The 21,897-nt window shown below is 44.3% G+C and overlaps 1 long non-coding RNA gene across 1 annotated transcript; it reads right to left on the reverse strand.

The window, feature by feature from the left end:
* Positions 1-833: 833 nt before the first annotated feature.
* LOC307199585 lies at positions 834-17,525 on the reverse strand. The gene is made up of 3 exons (XR_013832084.1): positions 17,434-17,525; positions 10,470-10,705; positions 834-922 (listed from the first exon to the last, which is right to left on the reverse strand). It is a non-coding gene; the product is annotated as an uncharacterized lncRNA (long non-coding RNA).
* Positions 17,526-21,897: the final 4,372 nt, after the last annotated feature.

A 21,897-nucleotide genomic window follows, 5' to 3' on the forward strand; every position in this document is an offset into this window, starting at 1 on the left:
ACACACAATAGCTTATAAAGCTGTAGAAATGATTTAGCCTGTTTAATCCTTAAGCTTATTTGCCCACCGCACACTTAAACCTGCTTAACTTGGTACACACTTTAATTTTGATGTGTGCGTGTGTGTTTTTAAAAAATACCACCTGGGAAAAAGCTTTAGGGCAGCAGCTCTCGAACACACTTCCCACCCCATGAATATCAGTTGAAAATTTCAGGAGCTTGAAAATTCTGCGGGCCTCAGTGGACCCCTTAATAAACTTTTTCTTCTTGTTGTTCTACAAATCAAAGTACAAACAAAGCTTATATATTAATGACATTAGCCTCTTCAACAGAGGTGTCATCATCAAAAACCAACACTGTATTATGAAAATTGTGGTCCCCAGGCCAGGGCACTGAGAAGAACCCCTTTAAATGCTTTCTGGATGCCCCATGATTATATTATAAAGTAGTTGTGTTCTAAGTTATAAATCAAGAAAGGCTGGGAGCTGTTTCTTTTTGTTTTCCAATGTATTTCTTATCAATAAATATTTCAGTGTGGCGCGAGAAATTTTTATTCTGAAAGTGTGGCCCAGAGAAAAAAGTTTGAGGACATGTCCTAATAGAACATGCTTCCAAAGGCATCTTAATACTGCAATTAAAAAAAAACCTTAATTTTCTGCAGAAAGGACAAATAATGATTAAATGACAAATATATATATATAGGTTGGCATTTTCATGTTATTCTTAAATGACACAAGGCATACTTGTTAATTAAAATGTCTTTTACCTTGCTTTTTTTCCGTCAAATGGAAGTAATACCCCGGCCACACCATTTTCCAAAACGCTGTTTCTTTTCCTGCTGCTGGTTGCTGGTTGCACTGCTCCATCCTTTGGTGTCATATTTTAATTCTCCCTCCCTCCCTCCATGTCCTTAGTTATCTGTCCTGTGAATACCGTTGGAGGCGTGACATGTGAGCAGAGTTTCATCAATATAGCAGCATAAAACGATTATAAACTAAGTGATAAAAAGATAGGTAATAACACATTATGAACATAAAAAGTAGGGCGTCATGTGTCCATCTACATTATCAAAACCCTTCCTTAACATTAAAAAGCATGATTGTAAATCTGAACCTGTTGGCCCATCCTGGTCTGCATTAGCACTCAGCTCCCAGTGTCAGTGTTCACCATTCTAGAGGAGGCTGTAACACCTCACCCTTTGATGTGAAATACCCAGCCAGCATCTTAAAAAGCAGAGACATCACCTTGCCGACAAAGGTCCGTATAGTTAAAGCTATGGTTTTCCCAGTAGGGATGTATGGAAGTGAGAGCTGGACCATAAAGAAGACTGATCGCTGAAGAATGGATGCTTTTGAATTACGGTGCTGGAGGAGACTCTTGAGAGCCCCATGGACCACAAAAAGATCAAACCTCTCCATTCTGAAGGAAATCAGCCCTGAGTGCTCACTGGAAGGACAGATCCTGAAGCTGAGGCTCCAATACTTTGGCCACCTCATGAGAAGAGAAGACTCCCTGGAAAAGACACTGATGTTGGGAAAGATGAAGGGCACAAGAAGAAGGGGACGACAGAGGACAAGATGGTTGGATAGTATTCTCGAAGCTACGAACATGAGTTTGACCAAACTGCGGGAGGCAGTGGAAGACAGGAGTGCCTGGCGTGCTCTGGTCCATGGGGTCACGAAGAGTCGGACGCGACCAAACGACTAAACAACAACAACCCAGCCTAAGGCACTGAGAGAACCAGAGGCCTCGACAGCACTTTCCCTCCCGAAAACCAACACAGCCATCCCCTCCAGTACGATTCCAGATGTCAGACACTAAAGGCCTTTGCCACATGTGAGGAATATTCTCAGAGGACAGTGTGCTCTTTTATCCTTGTGAGGCTCGCTTGCACTGCCAGGAAAACATGCATTCCCCATGCCACACACATTCTCATTTTACAAGATGCTGGCACACCTAAACCCGGTTCATATTTTTTTTCCCTGGAGAGGCGAAGCAAGTTGAAAGTTGGAATAACCATAGCCAATTCTACAGTCCATTCGCTCCGGTCCTATTCTCGCTGTGCAATGTTATTTATCACACCCTTTCCCCAAGGGAGCTTGCATGAAGTTATCCCATCTGATGCTCGCAGCATTCCTCTGAGGCAGTTCTGCCTGAGGGAGTTACTTGCCCAAAGGCCACCCAGCGAGAGCTTTATGGGTGAGCGAGGATTTGAAGAGAGGCCTCCCCAGTTTGGACTGGTCCAAGACAGGAGTAAACAACAACAGTGTGCAATTTTTATCGGGGGACCAATTCAGTAGTACCATCTCCACTCCGTTTCCCTTCAAAACAAAGCTGGCCTCCAAATTGTGTTTTGAAAACCCTGGGCAGGATGTGTTTGCTTTTGCTGAATACACACAGCGCCAAGCTGTAAAAGCCACGCTTCACAGCAGGCCTCGCCAGCTGTGCTCTTCCTTGTCGAGAAACAGCTAAGTTAATGTTTCTCATCCCTCTCCCACGGCAACTATTTCACCGTGGAGCTTTCCTCGCTAAATGCGACGAGGGATATGCCTAGGTAGATGACGTTGTTTATAAAGCCCAGGATATTATTCCGGGTGGGCTTGCAATGCTCCTCTTCACCAAGCTACTCATTCCGTTTCACTTGTTATAAGAATTCTAAGGTCCCTAATAAAAAATAAACGTTCATAAATGTACAAGGCAAACACTTTCATAAGTATATAAACCATGTGTCTGAAATAGTACAGGAGAGCAATCCTGAAGCCATTTTGACTCTCCCACAAACCATTTTGGCTCTCCCAAATTGACCTCAAATAATTCTCTGCAAGGAGGAAGTAAATGGAAAAGCCTCCCCATTGCCTTTTGCTTACAAATCCTATCTTAAGGGCATATTTGTGTATGAATTGGGTGAGCCTGTGACTTGGATTCAGGAACTAGAGTATTAACCATCACAAAAGAATGGCCAGACTGCCCAGTTAAGGCAATCAGTGACCATTATCAGGTTTCCTGGCAAACAGGATTTCTGCTGTAGACTTCCCCCTTCTGTGACATATGTATGATGTTTTGGGGGGGTGGTCTTGGGCTACAGGGTGAGCAATTTCAAAAATCTACATAAGGGGGTCACGAAGAGTCGGACACGACTAAACGACTAAACAACAACAACCATTATTCTGGGTTCCTCCTCCCTCCTGTATGTGTTGAGTGAGGGCCCTGTTGGAACAGTTTAATAAAGATCAGGCTTACTAGCTGCTTTGCTTCTCAATATTCTCTCATTGGCCTCTGTTATTTTCGCCTACCAATAGGGAACCCACTTAAGGACTCTATATGGGCTCTTGGATACCCCATAAGGGAAAAGAAGCAGGTATTTTCTATAACACACTTAAAAGCTTTTATTTTGCTTTAACGAACTTTCTGGCTATTATCTTCCACCGTCTGTCTTCCCATTTGTTTTCTCTGCTCTAAATGTCTCTTCGAAGCTTCTTTCCGGGGTCAAGGAGTTCATGGGACCTCTTAGCTCCTTGCCTCCCAAATTCACAGTCCCACTTTGCTCTTGCCTGTTTAAGCAGATACTTCCAGACAGGTGTTTCTTGTGATATCAACGCTGCTCATGCATGCAAGTTTTGTACAGTGTCTGCACATCATAATCTTCAGGAAAATGCCAACCTGTATTTTTTTTTATCATTTAATCCTCATTTGTCCTTTCTGCAGAAAATTAAGGTTTTTTTTTTAAAAAAAGCATTTGCATTATTAAGATGCCTTCTGGAATCATGTTCTATTAGGACATGTTCTCAAACTTTTTTTCTCTGGGCCGCACTTCCAGAATAAAAATCTGCTTGTGCCACACTGAAATATTTATTGATAAGAAATACATTGGAAAACAAAAAGAAACAGCTCCCAGCCGTTCTTGATTTATAACCTAGAACACAACTACTTTATAATATGATCTTGGGGCATCCAGAAAGCATAAAACAATGCAGTTACATAAGACCACAAATTGTTCCCAAATAAAATTATAAACGAGCCTGTTACATATGTATGCAAAGTCAATGGGAGGTGTGAGCTTGCTTTCCCCAGGTAATCTCATTTATATCAAGTCTAATTCGAGACAAACAAACTCTCATCTCCTCATCAACACAAAGAAGCCTTTCTCTTTTCTGATCTTTCATACTTGACATTTGATTGGGAGGAAGGAGAAGAAGGAGAAGATGCTGCATCTTCTTCTTCTCCCACGCAACCCATACAGAGAGCAGGCGAGTTCGGTCCTATGGGGTGCTGCAACTTTGTGGGTGACTCCCCTGTGTTCAAGGAAGGTGTTCACAAAGGAACAACAACCAGCACTGCACAGAGAAATGATGTGAACCTCAGGGCTAAGGTTACCAGATTTTTTTCAAAGAATCTGGGGACACTTTTTTTAAAAAGAGAAAAAAAGTTATTTTTTAAAAGTAGAAGTAATATCTGTTCTTCTGTGGTCTCCTCTGTCGCACGGCCTTCCTCTGGGCACCAGCCTGCTCTCTTGGGGTGCTAGCTGCCATGGAGTAGGCTCAGGTCAGGCCTGGGCTTGGCCACATGTTCTTGCCCTCCCAGTGCTCTCCTACCTCTCCTCAGCGGCGGCGCAGCAAGGTCAGGGCTCCCCTCTTTTTCCTCCTTCCTCTGTCTCTCTCTTCCTTCTCCTCATCCTCTCCTCCTTCTCCCTGCATCAGCTCCAGGGTTTTTCTGGCCTCGGAGCGCCGCTGGGTAGTCGGCCGGGTGGCTGGGCGCTCTCGCTCCCAGCTCAATTTGGGTCGCAGGGGGTGGGTCAGCGGTTCCCCCAGTTGACGCGGCAGGCGTCCCTGGTTCCCCCTCGGCAGCGGCAGCCTCAGCAGCCCGGAACCAGCCTGGTAGCACAGTTGGCTCTGGCTAGCTTCAAGAGCTGCTCGCTGCCATGGCACCCGCCATTTTGCCTCGCCATAAGTCCTCATATGATGTGTCTCATGCCGTTGAACCAATCACGCAACATTCATTCCGTACTAATAAATCCACAACACTTAAGGGACTTAAGAGCGACAGTTTTGCAAGATTATGATGGAAAGAGCGATGTTATCTATGAAGAAGATGATATATGGAAACCATCTTGATTTGAGGATTGGAAGAACAGAAAATTCACACAGGATTATTATTACTATTGGTGTTTATCGGCTTAAGGACACTATCAGAAGAGATCATAAAGAAAAAAGAGAAAATATATGAACAAGATGTGAAGTGGAAACAGCAAGATAAGATGGGATAGAATTATGAACTCTGTCTGGACTGATTTGGGCATCAACGCAGCAGCAAGAAGATGATCAGAATTCCCCTTTGGATCTTGAAGTATGGGTCCCCCCAACAAAATTCAAAATTTGGCTTTGTAATTCGGAATTTATATGATGTGATTTAATTTGATGTGATTGGCCAGTTAATAAAAATTATTTTTAAAAAAACAACACTTAAAATATAAATCCGGGGACATTAAATGTAATCCGGGGACATTCTGGGGACAGGTTTTGTCCGGGGACAGATTTGTAAATCCGGGGACTGTCCCTGGGAAACGGGGATGTCTGGTAACCATACTCTGGGCTGCTACATCAAGGGGCAAGATAAAGGAGAGACCTGGCAGGAAGAAGTTGATTGGGAAAGGCACCCAGTCACAATTACCTGACCATCTCCTGTTGAAGATGCAGATACCCAGTAGGTCCCTCCTTTTCAAGGTTTCTCTTTCTTCCCGCTCATGCCTGCCTCTTTTTCCTGCCTGATATCCCAACACCTGACAGCCCTGGATCACTCTGGGCCACCCAACTCAATGTGTAGCAATCTAGGGCTGTCTCAACCTGACTCAGCCAATGCCCGGATTCGTCCCAATAGGTCAGGTTTGGCTCGGGACTTGGCTAACTCTGGCGCACAGCCCTAGGACATAACGGGGAACACATGGTGTGCTTCAAGAAGAGCTGATTGGGGATGGAGTAAATTCCAAATGCTTGGGAACAAAAGGTATATATTGTTAGAAAAGTTGGGTACCTCGCCTTCTCTCTGCTGAGCAGTGGCAAGGGCCCATGGGTCTGTGTTTCTTTGGAGAATTGAGACACAGTGAATACTGTCATAGCTTTAGGACAGGCGTAGGCAAACTCGGCCCTCCTGATGTTTTAGGACTACAACTCCCATCATCCCTAGCTAACAGGACCAGTGGTCAGGGATGATGGGAGTTGTAGTCCCAAATCATCAGGAGGGCCGAGTTTGCCTATGCCTGCTTTAGGATATATGGTTTACTGGAAAACGATATACAATGAATTGAAAAGGATGTTCAAAATAACTTTTGTATATAAAAAAGGAGCTTTTCTTTTGGGAATTATAGGGACAGAACTACCTAAATTGTATAGAAATTTATTTATGTATGCTACTTGCCCAAAAGTGGAAAGAAGCAGAAGTCCCAGCAAAGAATGGATACAAAAACTTATGGAATATGCAGAAATGGCAAAACTTACCAGAAGAATAAGAAATCAAGATAACAAACTTTTTATAAAAGAATGGAAATGGTTTATTGAATATTGACAGATAAATTGCAAATAAAAACATTAGCAGTAATAACCTGAAGTTTCAAAAGAGTATATATTTAAAGTACATAATTAAACGAGCAAATTAAATGAATTTGGATATGCATAAGATATTAAAAAATAAATTTAAGAAACCGCAGAAAGAGGGCGAAGGAAGGCAAACTTTGCAATGTTAAATTGATTGTAAAACTAATGAAATGTATAAACTTGAAAAGTATAAATAAAAACTTTAAAAAAGAAAATAAATATGGTTTATTAACCTATCTACACCTTCAGTTAGCATGGAGGGAGTCCAGCTCTTACAGCATGGTCATTTCAAGAGGAGCTTGTCTCTCACAGCAGTGCAGCCAGCCTTCAGCCAGCCTGCCCAAGATGGATCCCAATCTTCCTTCCCTTTTCCTGTCAGTTCACACTCAGTTACCCTGGCAACCTTCCAACCCCCCAGTTTCTGTTCACACCCTCAGGGCAAGGGGGGAGGACAGTTCTCTTGCATTGCCAGTGGCCCTCAATGACACGGTAATGTTTCTTAATGGCCAGGTCGTTTTGCATAGGCCAGCCCAGGAGTTCCTCTGCAGCTTATATTTCTCTTTTCACATCCCAAATAACCAAAATCCTACCACTTATTAATTTCTAGAGTTGTGGGGAGGCTCCCAAATCTATAACAATAAAGTGATCAGAGGATGACCCTGGGTTGCAAAAAGGGGTGTTTTTAAAAGGGATGTATTTCTTGACTGCAGAAATGAAGACTGTTGATTGAGGGTGAAGTATTGGTAGGTTTCCGTGAGGCAAGACACAGTGATAACAAGCAAGAACCTTTATTGAACTACATAGCTGGACAACAGGGGCAAAGCAACTGCTTATATACATTTCTGAAGGCCTGGGCCACTCCCACTCCCAACGTGATTGGCTGTCTAAACTTCCAAGCTGCGAATCATGACTCAGAGTTTAAGGGCCAATGGCAGAGGCCCAAATCCTGAAATGTTAGGTCCAGTCGTGACTGACTCTGGGGTTGTGGAGCTCATCTTGCTTTATTGGCCGAGGGAGCTGGCATACAGCTTCCGGGTCATGTGGCCAGCATAACTAAGCCGCTTCTGGCGAACGAAAGCAGCGCACGGAAACGCCGTTTACCTTCCTGCCAGAGTGGTACCTATTTATCTACTTGCACTTTGACATGCTTTCGAACTGCTAGGTTGGCAGGAGCAGGGACCGAGCAACGGGAGCTCACCCCGTCGCAGGGATTCGAACCGCCGACCTTCTGATCAGCAAGTCCTAGGCTCTGTGGTTTAACCCACAGCACCATCCCTATAATTTTATGGCTTTTAATTCCCCTCACAGCTTTATTTCAGGAAGAAGAAAGCACTGTTGTATCTTAAAGTATTTCCATTCAGGCAGATGGTTCTTTACTGCATGCACAGGCTAAAGGATTAATTCCAGGTTCTACTCTGGAAGCAAGTCTATTGACAGCACTTTCAGCGAAAATAGAAACAGTCTACGCGACGAGCTTTCCCCCTACTGAGGCGTAACACAGTTATAAAAATAGCACTGAAACAAAAGTGATATTATTATAGGCTTTTCTCCATCTCAAAAATTCTATTGTAGAAGCACACATTTCAGCAAGGGTATAGCACGGAAGACAGTGGTTTGCTTCCATTGGTAGATATTTTCCATCTACCTTGCAAAAAAGGAAATTGCATGCAGCCCTGCAATTTTGCATTGCACCTTGTTCAGTAATCCTCACATTTATTGCACTAGAATTGTTACACGTGACTACTAAGGCGAGTGCCTTCAGAACCACTCCTCTTATACTCTGCTCCCTTCTGAAGTAGCTCAGAATGTCTTTCACTGACATACAGTCTTCTATCCATGTAGGTATTTAGCTTCTGCAGTACAACTGCATTATGAGCCTTTGGACCATTCTCTGACAGGCAAACTAGACATGACGTTAAAAGGGTGGTTGTATTTCACACATCTGGTTCTTTTCTTCCAAATATCTTCTGTGGCACAGTCCAATAACCATCAGGACCACAGTCCACAGGAAAGCGGATTATAATTCTCCCTAAAATTTGCCTCTCCTGCAAACCAATTATTAGCCCGGGGAGGAAGCTTCCATTGGTAGCAGTGGAAATTTCTCTCGCAGAGATAACAAGCACTTTTATTGGGGAGATGTAGTTTTTCGCAAGGACCATGGAGGAAGGGTAACACACACACCCCACATGCCTAGTCGGGATCAATTTAGCTATAATTTTGAAGAAATAAGGAGACATGTTAAATGCAAACATGTACAGTGGTACCTCGGGTTAAGAACTTAATTCATTCTGGAGGTCCGTTCTTAACCTGAAACTGTTCTTAACCTGAGGTACCACTTTAGCTAATGGGGCCTCCCACTGCCACATGATTTCTGTTCTCATCCTGAAGCAAAGTTCTTAACCCGAGGTACTATTTGCGTGGACAGGCGGAGTCCCCAGATCCCACGCGGTCCCCCCCCGTCATGTGGAATAACGACTCAAGACAATGTTCTATGGGATTAAATTGGCCACAACTTCATTAAATTTCAAATGTGGGTAGACCTTGGCTCAGGCATTGGGCGTTCTCCCTCCCCAGTCCCCAGCCGGGGACCTAGGGAGCTTCAGGGTTATCCAGTGTGGGGGGGGGATGGGCCGGCTCCGGAGAACATATGTTCAAGCAAAGATAGCCGCCCCCGTTACGCCGCCGCCGCAGGAGAGAGCAATGACGACCTTTCAGCGTACGGTCAAAGCCTCCCTTCAGAAACCCCTTTAACGGGGAACCCTGGTATCGCCGCCGCAAAGAGGAAGATGGACTAAAGGATTCCGCCCAAGGCCTGATACCGCCAAAGTTGTGACGTTTTGCTACGGGAAAGGCGAAACCTGCCAATGCAGGGAAATTCCTTTCCGGCCCTTTAACAGCGACCTTAATGTAGCAGCGCCCGCATACCTGTGAAGAAAGGTTAACCTGCAAAACCTGTGAAGAAAAGTTAACCTGCAAAATAAGACATTAACTGAGGGTGGGTAGGGCGGGAGAAGCTCTGGAGCCAAGTGAGGATTCCCAGGTAAGATCCTCCCTCTATTGTGTGGGCAGGTAATCCCTCCCCTACCTGGCCTGGTCTCCTTGGCAACGCTTCCCCCAGGTGGGATTGGACAACTGACTGAGGTAGGCGGAGACCTCCAGGTATCCCACCTGAGGGAGGCAAAGCCAAGCCTATGCTGATGGGGCCGCTCCAGATCTAGGGGCTGCACGCGTCCACGCAAAGGGCGCCCCCCGTTTTAGACGGGGAGCGGTCATTCTGGGTTAGCAGAGTCTGTAACCTGAAGCGTCTGTAACCTAAAGTGTCTGTAACCCGAGGTACCACTGTATTCATCATCTTGTCTTGCTTGACCCTTAGCTAATCATAGCCTACGTTGTCCCCAGATGGGCAGGGTATTATTATTTACAACAGCAACAACATTCCTCCTCCTCCTCCTCTTCTTTTTCTTTTTCTTCTTCCTGTGCAGTTTGCAGCTTACAAGTGATGGATCCCAACAAAAGGTAAAAATGTAATTTAGCTAATGGAAGAGAAATAAGTTTCTGAAGACTCACCCTTGTTTGCCTATGTCTTAAGAGAGGGCCTTCTCGGTAGTGGCGCCCAGCCTGTGGAACACCCTCCCATCAGATCTCAAGGAAATAAACAACTAACTGACTTTTAGAAGACATCTGAAGCCAGCCCTGTTTAGGGACGTTTTTAATGTCTGATGTTTTATTGTGCTTTTAATTCTGTTGGGAGCCACCCAGAATGGCTGGGGAAATTATTATTATTATTACTTCTCGGCATTCTGTAATTTTACACTAACATTCACAAGTTACTCTTCTGTTTCCACAATTGCCACATCTGTAACCACATAATCCTTAGGCTTACCTGTGCTGGAGGTTGCAACATCCTCAGTTTCCCTTGCGTTTGACCTACTGCACAAACTCTTTCCTGCATCCTAAAAACAACACTTTCTGTTGTGTTTTGCTTCAGCCTGCTAAGATTTATCGCAGCAGAAATCATGCTGACAAGCTATGGGAGGATCTATCGTTTGATTAAGTGATTAATTCCAGAATTGATGTCTTGGCCAATATCTCCCGCGAAGAATCCTCAGAATGCTACATCTGCAGGCACAAGAAAGTATAAAGTTTAAATTTAGCCAGGCTGTTCACAGAAGAAATAGCCAGGACTGCATACACTCCTTGCTAAAAAGTTTAAATTGTGATTGGGAAACAGAGGAGCAGATTTTCACAATCCTGGTCATTTAGCTTCACTCTTCCTTCCTGCTGCCAATAATTTTAAGAACAGAAGAAGATAGTATGAGTCCTGCTGGATTAGACCCTTATTTTCCCAACCTGATGCCCATGGGAAGTCAACAAACAGGACATGGGCACAACAACATTCTCCCACTCATATTCTCCAGCAGCTAGTAATCAAAGGCAAGGTGACTTCAGCACTGAGGGCAGTAGACAGGATTGAATTTGACAGTTCAAATTGCCCATTCACCCAGTTTGGGGAGATACCTTTGGGAGTCCTCACAATTCCTCCTTTTTTTGCCACCCTGAATGGGGCAGATGAGATGGATATGATGCTAGAGACGAATGTCAAATCATGAGCCCCCTTGACCCCTGTCCCTCCTGGCTTAGTAAACCTAGCAGATGAGAGTTGACTGGTCCAAAGTACTGTTCCTAATTGGAGCCAGCTGTATCTACCAATTTCAGTTCCTCAGATTCTCATTTCCCCCCTTTCTAAAGTTCAGTTCATCCTATTTGCATATACATTTGTGATTAATAATAATAATAATAATAATCTCCACTTGAAAATTATTGCGCATTTTTACCACATTTCTCCTCCCACAAACACTTTTGTATGCAATCTTGCCTTTTGCATAGATTTTTGCGAGCTGTTTTTATCCAGAATAAAGGCAATTTTGTACATTGTTTTCAGTAATATTTGAATTTTGGTATGGGTTTTTTGGTTGGAAAACTGCCTCATAAAATTCAGAGAAATGGGAATTGCAAAGGAAAACTGTCACATTTTGATTGGCCCAGGAGCAATTAATTTTGTAGGTTCACAATAAAGGTAAAGGTAAAGGTAAAGGACCCCGAACAGTTAAGTCCAGTCAAAGGCGACTATGCGGCGCTCATCTCGCTTTCAGGCCAAGGGAGCCAGCATTTGTCCACAGACAGCTTTCCAAGTCATGTGGCCAGCATGACTAAACCGCTTCTGGTGCAACAGGACCGTCCTGGGTGTCAGAGCACACGGAAACGCCGTTTACCTTCCTGTCACAGCGGTACCTATTTATCTACTTGCACTGGTGTACTCTAAACACCCTTAATCTCTTGCTGCTTTTATTCGAACTCGCTGTTCTAAACTGCTGCAATGACAACTTTGGTTGACCTAACTTTTGCCCATCACAGTTATCAGTAAGACATGGGTTCCACTTAAGCCAGTGCAAAAAAAATATCCTGCATTTCCCCATACTGTTCTCCATCCATTCATAGGAAATAAATTGCATGTGGAAATTATCAAAGGGGAGAGAAAAAGTCACTGAAATTCTTGTGGGTAAGGTGCAGAGTTTGGGGTTCACTTACCTTCCTCCTGAGGTAGCGGAAGGGTGTTTGTGAAGGTCTTTTCTTTCATTCTGCAATTCATCTCACAATTCATCGCACACTTCCTGGGTACCCACACTTTAATTAAAACCCAGGGGAAGACATCATGAGGTAGCACCTTCCATTGTGCTTTTTCAGGTTAGGAAACAAAGGAAGCCAGGGAGGCTGCAAAGTGTTGTTGAAACATTTACAGGTAAGAAATATACATACACCCTGCATGGCCATCTCTCAACAGTAAGGTGAAAAAGGTAAAGGGACCCCTGACCATTAGGTCCAGTCATGGCCGACTCTGGGGTTGCTGCGCTCATCTTGCTTTATTGGCCGAGGGAGCCGGCGTACAGCTTCTGGGTCATGTGGCCAGGATGACTAAGCCACTTCTGGCGAACCAGAGCAGAGCACGGAAACGCCGTTTACCTTCCCGCCGGAGCGGTACCTATTTATCTACTTGCACTTGACGTGCTTTCAAACTGCTAGGTTGGCAGGAGCTAGGACAGAGCAACGGGAGCGCACCCTGTCGCGGGGATTCAAACCGCCGACCTTCTGATCGGCAAGTCCTAGGCTCTGTGGTTTAACCCACAGCGCCACCCGCGTCCCCAACAGTAAGGTAAAGCTCATCGAAAGAAATTCTCAGGTGCCCTGAGAATGAGACAGAAAAATGGAAGCTTCTTTTACAGAGGAAGAAAACTTTCAAGAAATTGAAGGACAGCTTCCAACACAGCACTAGGTCTGTAGTTTGTGTTTTCTCTATTTTTGTATATTCTCTATCTATTGTGTTCTGTATTTTCTGTTATGGATGATGAAGTAAAACTGAAACGGATATACATACGTATTTTTTTGCAACATTATGTGAGAGGCAAATGTTGATTAAACTCTAGAAGTAAGTGTTGATCACATTTTTCAGAGCATATTGGCAGGGCAGATCTTGGTAATATGCTGCCCTGTGTGAGGCCATTTGAAACCATCCCCACCAACCCTCCTGGTGGAGGCGTGGGGCTCTGGCAGGGTCCTAGAGCCCCTCATGTCCTTTCCAAAGCCTGTAAATGCTTGTCTGACTTTGGGAAGAAGGCAGGGGGACTCCAGGACCCTGTCAGAGCCCTCACACCTCCTTCCCGAAGTTTGGCAAGTGTTTGAGAAGGCACCCTCCTCTGCTGTGTGCCCAGTGCGACCACACAACTCACACTACCCTAAATCCTCTGATATTGGCTTGGATCCTAATGTAAGTTAACTTAGGGAAGTTCATAGAAACAATTCTCAGCCCCTCCTCTCTCAGAACATTGTACAGAAGAGTTCCCTGTTCTCTGGAGAGACTTCTAGGGGTGCTGGTGGTTGCAGGGTGGAGAGGAGGAGGCAACAGAAAACTTACCTTCCGTGAACTTCCTTCGGTTAACTTATCTTGGGATCTTAGGCTGCAGTCCCACACCCGCTTACCTGGCCTCAATGAATTAAATAGGACTTACTTCTGAGTAGATGTGCTTAGGGTTGCAGCCTAAGCCATCTGCAATGGCTTTCCTTCCTCCTTACCCATTTACCTATCTCCCCACATCCCCTGTAAATCCTGCCAGTGAGCTGAGACACTCTTGAAGCATTGTTGACCAAATATATGTTTCTTTTCATATGCCAAATGAATGTTCCATGCTGGCTGGAGTACTTGGCTTGAGTAAGATACAATCTTAATCTAATGAAGAGCTGACATGGAAGCCGCAGCTGAAAACCTTCCTTTTCATCAGGCCTGTAATTTTATACTAGTTTATGCACCCAGTACCTCTTCTTCCCAGAACACCAGAGACATGCTTTCTTCTTTTTCTTTTTCTTTTTTGCTTTTCAAAATAATGTAATCATGTCTACAGCCCTGTAGCATAATGAGAAGCAAATGTTCTGGGGCCTCCAAACTAGGACCAAATATGATTCATTTACTTCATCCAGGAGAAGAAAGCCTGTTCCTCCTTCATTTGTGTCCTGCTTGTTGCAGAACCTACTCCAAGAAGCCATGGATGGGGGAAAGGAGGAAGCATACAGAGCTTACATTGTGGATGGATTGATTTATTATTATTATTATTATTATTATTATTATTATTATTATTATTATTTGTATACCACTCTACAGTGGTACCTCGGGTTACATACGCTTCAGGTTACATACACTTCAGGTTACAGACTCTGCTAACCCAGAAATAGTGCTTCAGGTTAAGAACTTTGCTTCAGGATGAGAACAGAAATCGTGCTCCGGAGGTGCGGCGGCAGCAGGAGGCCCCATTAGCTAAAGTGGTGCTTCAGGTTAAGAACCATTTCAGGTTAAGAACGGACCTCCGGAACAAATTAAGTACTTAACCCGAGGTACCACTGTATATCTGCAGGTCTTCAAAGTGGCCTTGATCTGCTATCAGAAAATATTCTTTCTGAATTCAAGTACATATATTCTCATGATTCTCCCTGACTGAAGCCCAGAAACCACCGGAGATTTGCAGACCAGTTTGAGAACCTCTGGTCTAGCTTCTAGCCCACCACTAAGGAACCTTTGTGCATTTCACAAGGTCATTTTGGAAAATACACGCTATCAGTGTTTATATTTCACAAGGAACCTTCTGGGCTTACTAGCAGCTTTGGGAACAAGAGCTACCGAGAAACCATAAGACATGAGAAACCCTCAAACATTTTCAATGCACTTCAGGCCGTGAAACCCATTTCATGTACTGTGATCTATAGCATGTGTTCTGCTCCTGCTGCCACAAAGTCCATTCTCTCAATATGCAACACAATATGTCACTGAGCTGATGCTTTCCTATCAGTTATGTTTTCACCTGGAGAAACAACATGTCCACCTCCTGCAGCCTCCCCCTGGACACTGAGATCCAGCTCCGAGGGTCTTCTGGTGGTTCCCTCATTGCAAGAAGTGAGGTTACAGGGAACCAAACGGAGGGCCTTCTCGGTAGTGGCGCCCACCCTGTGGAACCTCCTCCCATCAGATGTCAAGGAAATAAGCAGCTATCCTATTTTTAAAACACATCTGAAGGCAGCCTTGTTTACGGAAGTTTTTAATGTTTAATTTAATGCTGTTTTGTTTTTAACACTCGATTGGGAGCCACCCAGAGTGGCTGGGGAAATTCAGCCAGCTGGACGGTGTATAAATAATAAATTATGTTGTTGTTGTTGTTGTAATTTTCTTGGTAGTGGGGCGCAGTAGGGCTGCAGAGGGTATCTGTGATCCCACCTTATTATTGGGTGCTAAAAGCTAACAGCACAGCAAAAAGGTTGAGCAATGAGCAGCCATAATTGCATAATACAGATTTACCTTTGCGAACGTAATATCAATGTATAAGAATCTCTCTCTCAGTTTGTGGGAGAGTGGTTAAATCGGAAGCATCGCTGAGAGCCTGCTTCTCTGCGGAGTCCGGTTAGGCAAATGCATGTTGTGCCAAGGGCCATTCATCATTTCTCCCTGTATAACATCTAAGTGTTTCTTAATTACCCTAATGTTTTTGCTTCGGATGACTTTGACTTAGGGGTCATTCCACATGTCAGTTACCACTTCTGTAACCGAGTGATTCTTGACAGTTTCTCGTATCTCATTGTGCGTTCTTTTCCTTCCCAGCATTATCTCCTCGGATGGAATGAAAATTGTAACTTTGGATGACATTGCCCATTAGGATTTTATATACCTCGATTAATAACCTCTTAAAGCCATCACTTTCTCCACCGCCTTCTGCCTCCCCCTAATGCGTATAAACAACATGCCTTTTGTTAGCTAAACTGCATCGACTTCGTGTTTTCATTTTGGAATAAATCCATCCCCACTTTCTGAGTGTCACAGTCATTTTCCTACAGACATTAGCAGATCTGTGCCTTGAGGGAGGCAGAAGGCAGATTGCCAGCTTAAGTATGGAGGAACTGCAGAATAGTCGGCTAGCTTGTCTGGAAGAGTAGCTTTGAAGGCCATAGCTCAGTGGTAGAACATCACGGCCTAGGACCCTCGTACCTACGGGACCGCCTCTCCCAGTATGCCCCACGGAGAGCCTCAAGGTCCATAAATAGCAACAACCTAGAGGTCCCGGGCCCTAAGGAAGTTAGATTCGCTTCAACCAGAGCCAGGGCCTTTTCAACTCTGGCTCCGGTCTGGTGGAACACTCTGCCTCATGAGACCAGGGCCCTGCAGGATCTGATTTCTTTCCACAGGGCCTGTAAGACAGAGTTGTTCCGCCTGGCCTTTGGCTTGGAGCCAATTTGATTCCCTCCCCCTCTTTCTTTTTTCTTTTTCCTTTCTCCTCCTGTGATGAGGCTGCATTTTAATATTTGAATGTTTCAATATTTGAATGTTGTATTTTAATCTTGTTTTTAAGTTGTATTCATTCAACTTGTTTTTATTATTGCTTGTTAGCCACCCTGAGCCCAGCCTTGGCTGGGGACGGGGTATAAATAAAAATTATTATTATTATTATTATTATTATTATTATTATTATTATTATTATCTGCTTTGCATGTAGAAGATCTCAGGTTCAATCCCCAATATCTCCAGGTAGACTGGGAGACTGTCCTGTCCAAAACCCTGGAGAGCTTCCACCAGTCAGTGTAGACAATAAAGAGCTAGATGGGGCAATGGTCTAACTTGGCAGGAGGCAGCTTCCTATGTTTGTTGGGGAAGGAGAAAGATCGAGACTATATGTTCTAGACCAACACTATGCATGTCAATTCAGAGGCAAATCCTAGTGAATTAAATGAGGGTTAGTCCCAGGTAAGTGGGTATAGGATTGCAACCTCAGTCACACTTCGATCCCATAGAAATTTAACTTTTTTATTTCAATGGGAACTAATTGGGGCTAGATCCAGCCCTACCTGATGGAGCGTCTCCACCCCCATCGTTCTGCCCGGACACTGAGGTCCAGCGCCGAGGGCCTTCTGGCGGTTCTCTTACTGCGAGAAGCAAAGCTATAGGGAACCAGGCAGGGGGCCTTCTCGGTAGTGGCACCCGCCCTGTGGAACGCCCCCCCACCAGATCTCAAGGAAATAAACAACTATCTTACTTTTAGAAGACATCTGAAGGCAGCCCTGTTTAGGGACTTTTTAATGTCTGATGTTTTATTGTGCTTTTAATTCTGTTGGAAGCCACCCGGAATGGCTGGGGAAATCCAGCCAGATGGATGGGGTATTATTATTATCATTCTTAATTATCATTATCATTATCATCAAAGATACACCAAAAGGAAAAACTTTTATTTTCGTTTTATTTTATTTCCTGAAATTCTTACCTAGCTTTCAACATAAGGTCCCAGGATGGATTGTTACTGGCTGTCTTGAGAGACAATGGAGTGGACCACCAAATCAAACTGCTGCATTCACATCACTGAAGTACGGACCTGGGTGGTGTGTCTGGAGGTCCTGGGGTGCCAAGATGACAAGACCCCTCTCTCAGCCTCGCTGATGGGGTCCAAAGGAAAGCAGAGCAGTATGTTTGGCACCAGCTTGGCTGCAGGACTTGCTGGAAGGGGACATAGAAGGTGCCATGCACCCGTCTTAGGGACTCCACTCCAGAATTGTGTAGGGTTCGCTCCTTAGCCTTTTCCTCTCCCAAAGATATCCCACAAGGCAGTGGAGGTTTAGGATCAGAGTCTTCCTTCTCCTAGATGGGCTCCCTTCCCAGGTGGACAAGCTCCATCTGCCCATCATTTCCCTCTACAGCACATGCAGAAATTATTGTCTCATCTACTCAATCATCTGAAGTCTGTCTTTGCATGCAGAGGAAGTTCCTAACTCACTGAGGGTTTGAGACCCACTAACTACCCACACATGGGATGCGGATGGCGCTGTGGGTTAAACCACAGAGCCTAGGACTTGCTGATCAGAAGGTTGGGGGTTCGAATCCCTGTGACAGGGTGAGCTCCCGTTGCTCAGTCCCTGCTCCTGACAACCTAGCAGTTCGAAAGCATGTCAAAGTGCAAGTAGATAAATAGGTACCACTCTGGCGGGAAGGTAAACGGCGTTTCCGTGCACTGCTCTGGTTTGACAGAAGCGGCTTAGTCATGCTGGCCACATGACCCGGAAACTGTACGCCGGCTCCCTCGGCCAGTAAAGCGAGGTGAGCCCCGCAACCCCAGAGTTGGCCACGACTGGACCTAATGGTCAGGGGTCCCTTTACCTTTACCTTTACCTTTAACTACCCACACCTGGTTTAACCAGCCAGTCAAATCAGTTCCCGGGGTGTATGAAAATCAGTTAAAGCAACATACAGTCAGAAGCATGGGTGAGTTCTAAAAACTTATATTAGGTGTCAAAGATCAGAGTAAAGAAACAATACAGTGATGCCTCGCAAGACGAAAAGAATCCGTTCCGCGATTCTCTTCGTCTAGCGGTTTTTTCGTCTTGTGAAGCAAGCCCATTGACAGCTTAGTGGATTAGCGCTATTAGCGGTTTAGCGGCTTTTAGCGATCAGCTGTTAAGCGTCTTATCAGCAGATCAGCTGATAAGCAGCTTAGCGTCTTAGGAAAAGGGGGGGGAGGGGAAAAAACCCGCAGGAACTCGCAAGACATTTTCGTCTTGCGAAGCAAGCCCATAGGGAAATTCGTTTTGCAAAGCGCCTCCAAAACGGAAAACCCTTTCGTCTAGCAGGTTTTCCGTCTTGCAATGCGTTCGTCTTGCGGGGCACCACTGTACAATGAAGATGCCAGGTGTATCTGTTTGGAGAAGGAATGCCACACACAGCTGAGGGGCTGTCATGGAAAACTCCCTTCTCCCGAGCAGCCACACCCAAAGCTTCTAAGAGTAGCAGAACTGCTAGGAGAGTCCCTTCCAACCTTTGAGAAGGTCTGTATGGAAGAAGGTGGTCTTTCAAATGCACTTGAATGAATGAATGAATGAATGAAACTTTATTTGCGTCTGCCATAGGCCATAGCAACAAAAGAACACTGCAATATACACAAAACAGAAATAAAAAGTTGATTATATAAAGCACAGTTTAGGGTTCTGAGTGGTGGATCTTATTCTGATCGCCCCAGCTAAAAAGCTTGCAACCTTGGCTGTCACCTGCTCATCTTGATCTGCCAAAAGAAAGGACACTGTGGCAGCGGCTGGGCAACCAGGAATGGACAGTAAAAGAGGGGTGATAATCTCATTCCTCAAGTCTTTATAAAGAGTGCAAGCCAGAAGGGCATGCGCCACCGATTCGGTACTGCCATCTCCACAGGGACATAAGCGTTTTTCATGAGGAATCTGTTGGAATCATCCCTCAAGTACAGCCGAGGGCAATACATTCAATCTTGTGAGAGTAAAAGTGAGTTTATATTTTGGAATTGCTAGGTTATACAAGGAGGATGCCAGAGAATCAAAATAGGAAGGTGGATTTATTTATTTATTTATTTATTTTCAAAAACATTATTGGTTTTCTCTTATAACACAAAAACATAAACAAAAAAGAAAAACATTACACTTAACACAACATAACAACAATAAAAACAAAACAATGAAAGAAGAATTATTTCTTCTTATTTCCTGAAAGACTTCCTCGACACCCTCCAATCCGAATTTCATCATATCACATCTTTAGCAGTTCCCAATTTCATATTTTATAACACCAATATCTTTTTTTAAAAAATTACAAATTTCTAATCTTTACTCCCTATTGTAATCCATAATATTCACTATTTGTTAACCTTTTCCCATCCCTCAGCCTAATCTGTTACTTCTAAGAGTTTCTTAATATCTTATATTACAATATCTAGCTAAATATTCCTTGAATTTCTTCCAGTCTTCTTGTGTTTCCTTCTCTTTCTGGTCGCGGATTCTTGCAGTCAGGTCAGCCAGCTCTCAAAAGTCCATCATCTTCATCTGCCATTCTTCTATTGTAGGTATTTCTTGAAATTTCCAATTTTTGGCTAATAAAATCTTGCTGCTGTAGTGGCATACAAAAACAATCTAACATCCTTCTTGGGCAATTCCGATCCTATTATTCCAAATAGGAGGGCCTCTGGTTTCTTAATAAATGTATTTTTCAACATTTTTAAAAATTCATTATAAATCTTTTCCCAGAAGTCTTTCACCTTGGAACATGTCCACCACATATGATAAAACGTACCTTCTTTCTCTTTACATTTCCAACATAAATTATCCTTAGCGTGGGGAAAGGTGGGTTTATGGCATGCCTTTCTCTAGCGTAGGATAGTACACACCCTGGAAATGATCTCTTTCAGCTTCTGCCTTCTGGAAGAAGGTATAGGGTTATAAAGGCCAGGACTAGCCACCTGAGAAACAGTTTCTATGCAAATGCAATTCTGGTTCTAAACACAGCATAAGGGGTCTCTATAGTATAGTATACCGTATTTTTTGCTCTATAAGACTCACTTTTTCCCTCCTAAAAAGTAAGGGGAAATGTGTGTGCGTCTTATGGAGCGAATGCAGGCTGCGCAGCTATCCCAGAAGCCGGAACAGCAAGAGGGATTGCTGCTTTCACTGTGCAGGGATCCCTCTTGCTGTTCTGCCTTCTGAGATTCAGAATATTTTTTTTCTTGTTTTCCTCCTCCAAAAACTAGGTGCGTCTTGTGGTCTGGTGCGTCTTATAGAGCAAAAAATATGGTATTTTAAAATGGGGTTTCAGAGTTTTTAGGGGTTTTTGAATGTTTTATGTAGCTTTTCAATTTCATTGTTCTGCATGGGACAATGACAATAAAGATATCGTATATTGTATATGTCATTACAGATAAGGAGTGAGCTGTACATAGCAAATAAGCAAAGGGGAAATGGCTGCTGAGCTGCACCCACTATTGTGAGGCCTGAGGAGGTGGAGATGATGATGCCTCTCCAGCTGCTGTTATTGACTGTGGACGCCCTGTGATGTCACATAAGTACATGGCAGCTCAGCGGATATACAAAATCTGCCCAAGGGGAAAGCCCAAAGCAAAGCTTGAAAAGGACACAGTGGACAACAGTTGTGTTATTCAGTACTTGGTGATCTCCTTCCACATGGAGGCGAAGTGGCAAATGGAAGGAGGCCATCATCCAGATGTTGTGGAGCAACGAGAAGGCAAGTGTACCTGCTGAGCAGGACCGCAGCTTGAAAGCGGCAGATATCCATGGTTGGAAGCTGTCGATGGACCTGGCAGAAGCTGTGATTAGCATGTGGAAGCCAGGGATGCCGCAGGGCTGAAGGAGGCTGAAGTTTGTGCATGTATGCTGGTTGAAATTCACCTTCAGAAGGCCATTGACAAATGTTGTGTGTATATTTGTGGGCTGATGCTGGGGTAAGTGTGAATAGAAAGTGGACAGAGGTCACCTACCAGACAAGGGATGCCTGGGAATTGCATGTTCATATAGCGGTGTAGGCTGCCCTTCAGGCTACGGGTGAATGAACCACTGGATATTCATGGGTAGAAGCCAGCAGAGGTTGGCAGGCTGGCCAGTGGAGGTGGCTGAATGATAACTGTTGAACGAGGGCCATTCCCCTCACCGTATCTGTGTTTGCCTTTCATGGATGTCACAAGCCGACGAGGCTTTCCCCGTAAGCAGCAATGAAGGGGACAGCAGAGCTTAAGCAATCCATCTTCTACTTCTAAATCAAGGTATTTCTAAATACATCTAAGAAATGTTCGTGACATCCCCCTTTCCAGTACCAGGATGGGAGACTGTGCAGACGCATCTCTAAGCAGTTGCCTTGGGCTACAAACTTCCTGTGATGTCACATTGACATGATTGGTCTGAGAAGTTTGGAGGAATGCGCTGAAGCT

Source organism: Podarcis cretensis (genome assembly GCF_951804945.1).
Source record: "Podarcis cretensis genome assembly, chromosome: 12".
Taxonomy (NCBI): domain Eukaryota; kingdom Metazoa; phylum Chordata; class Lepidosauria; order Squamata; family Lacertidae; genus Podarcis; species Podarcis cretensis.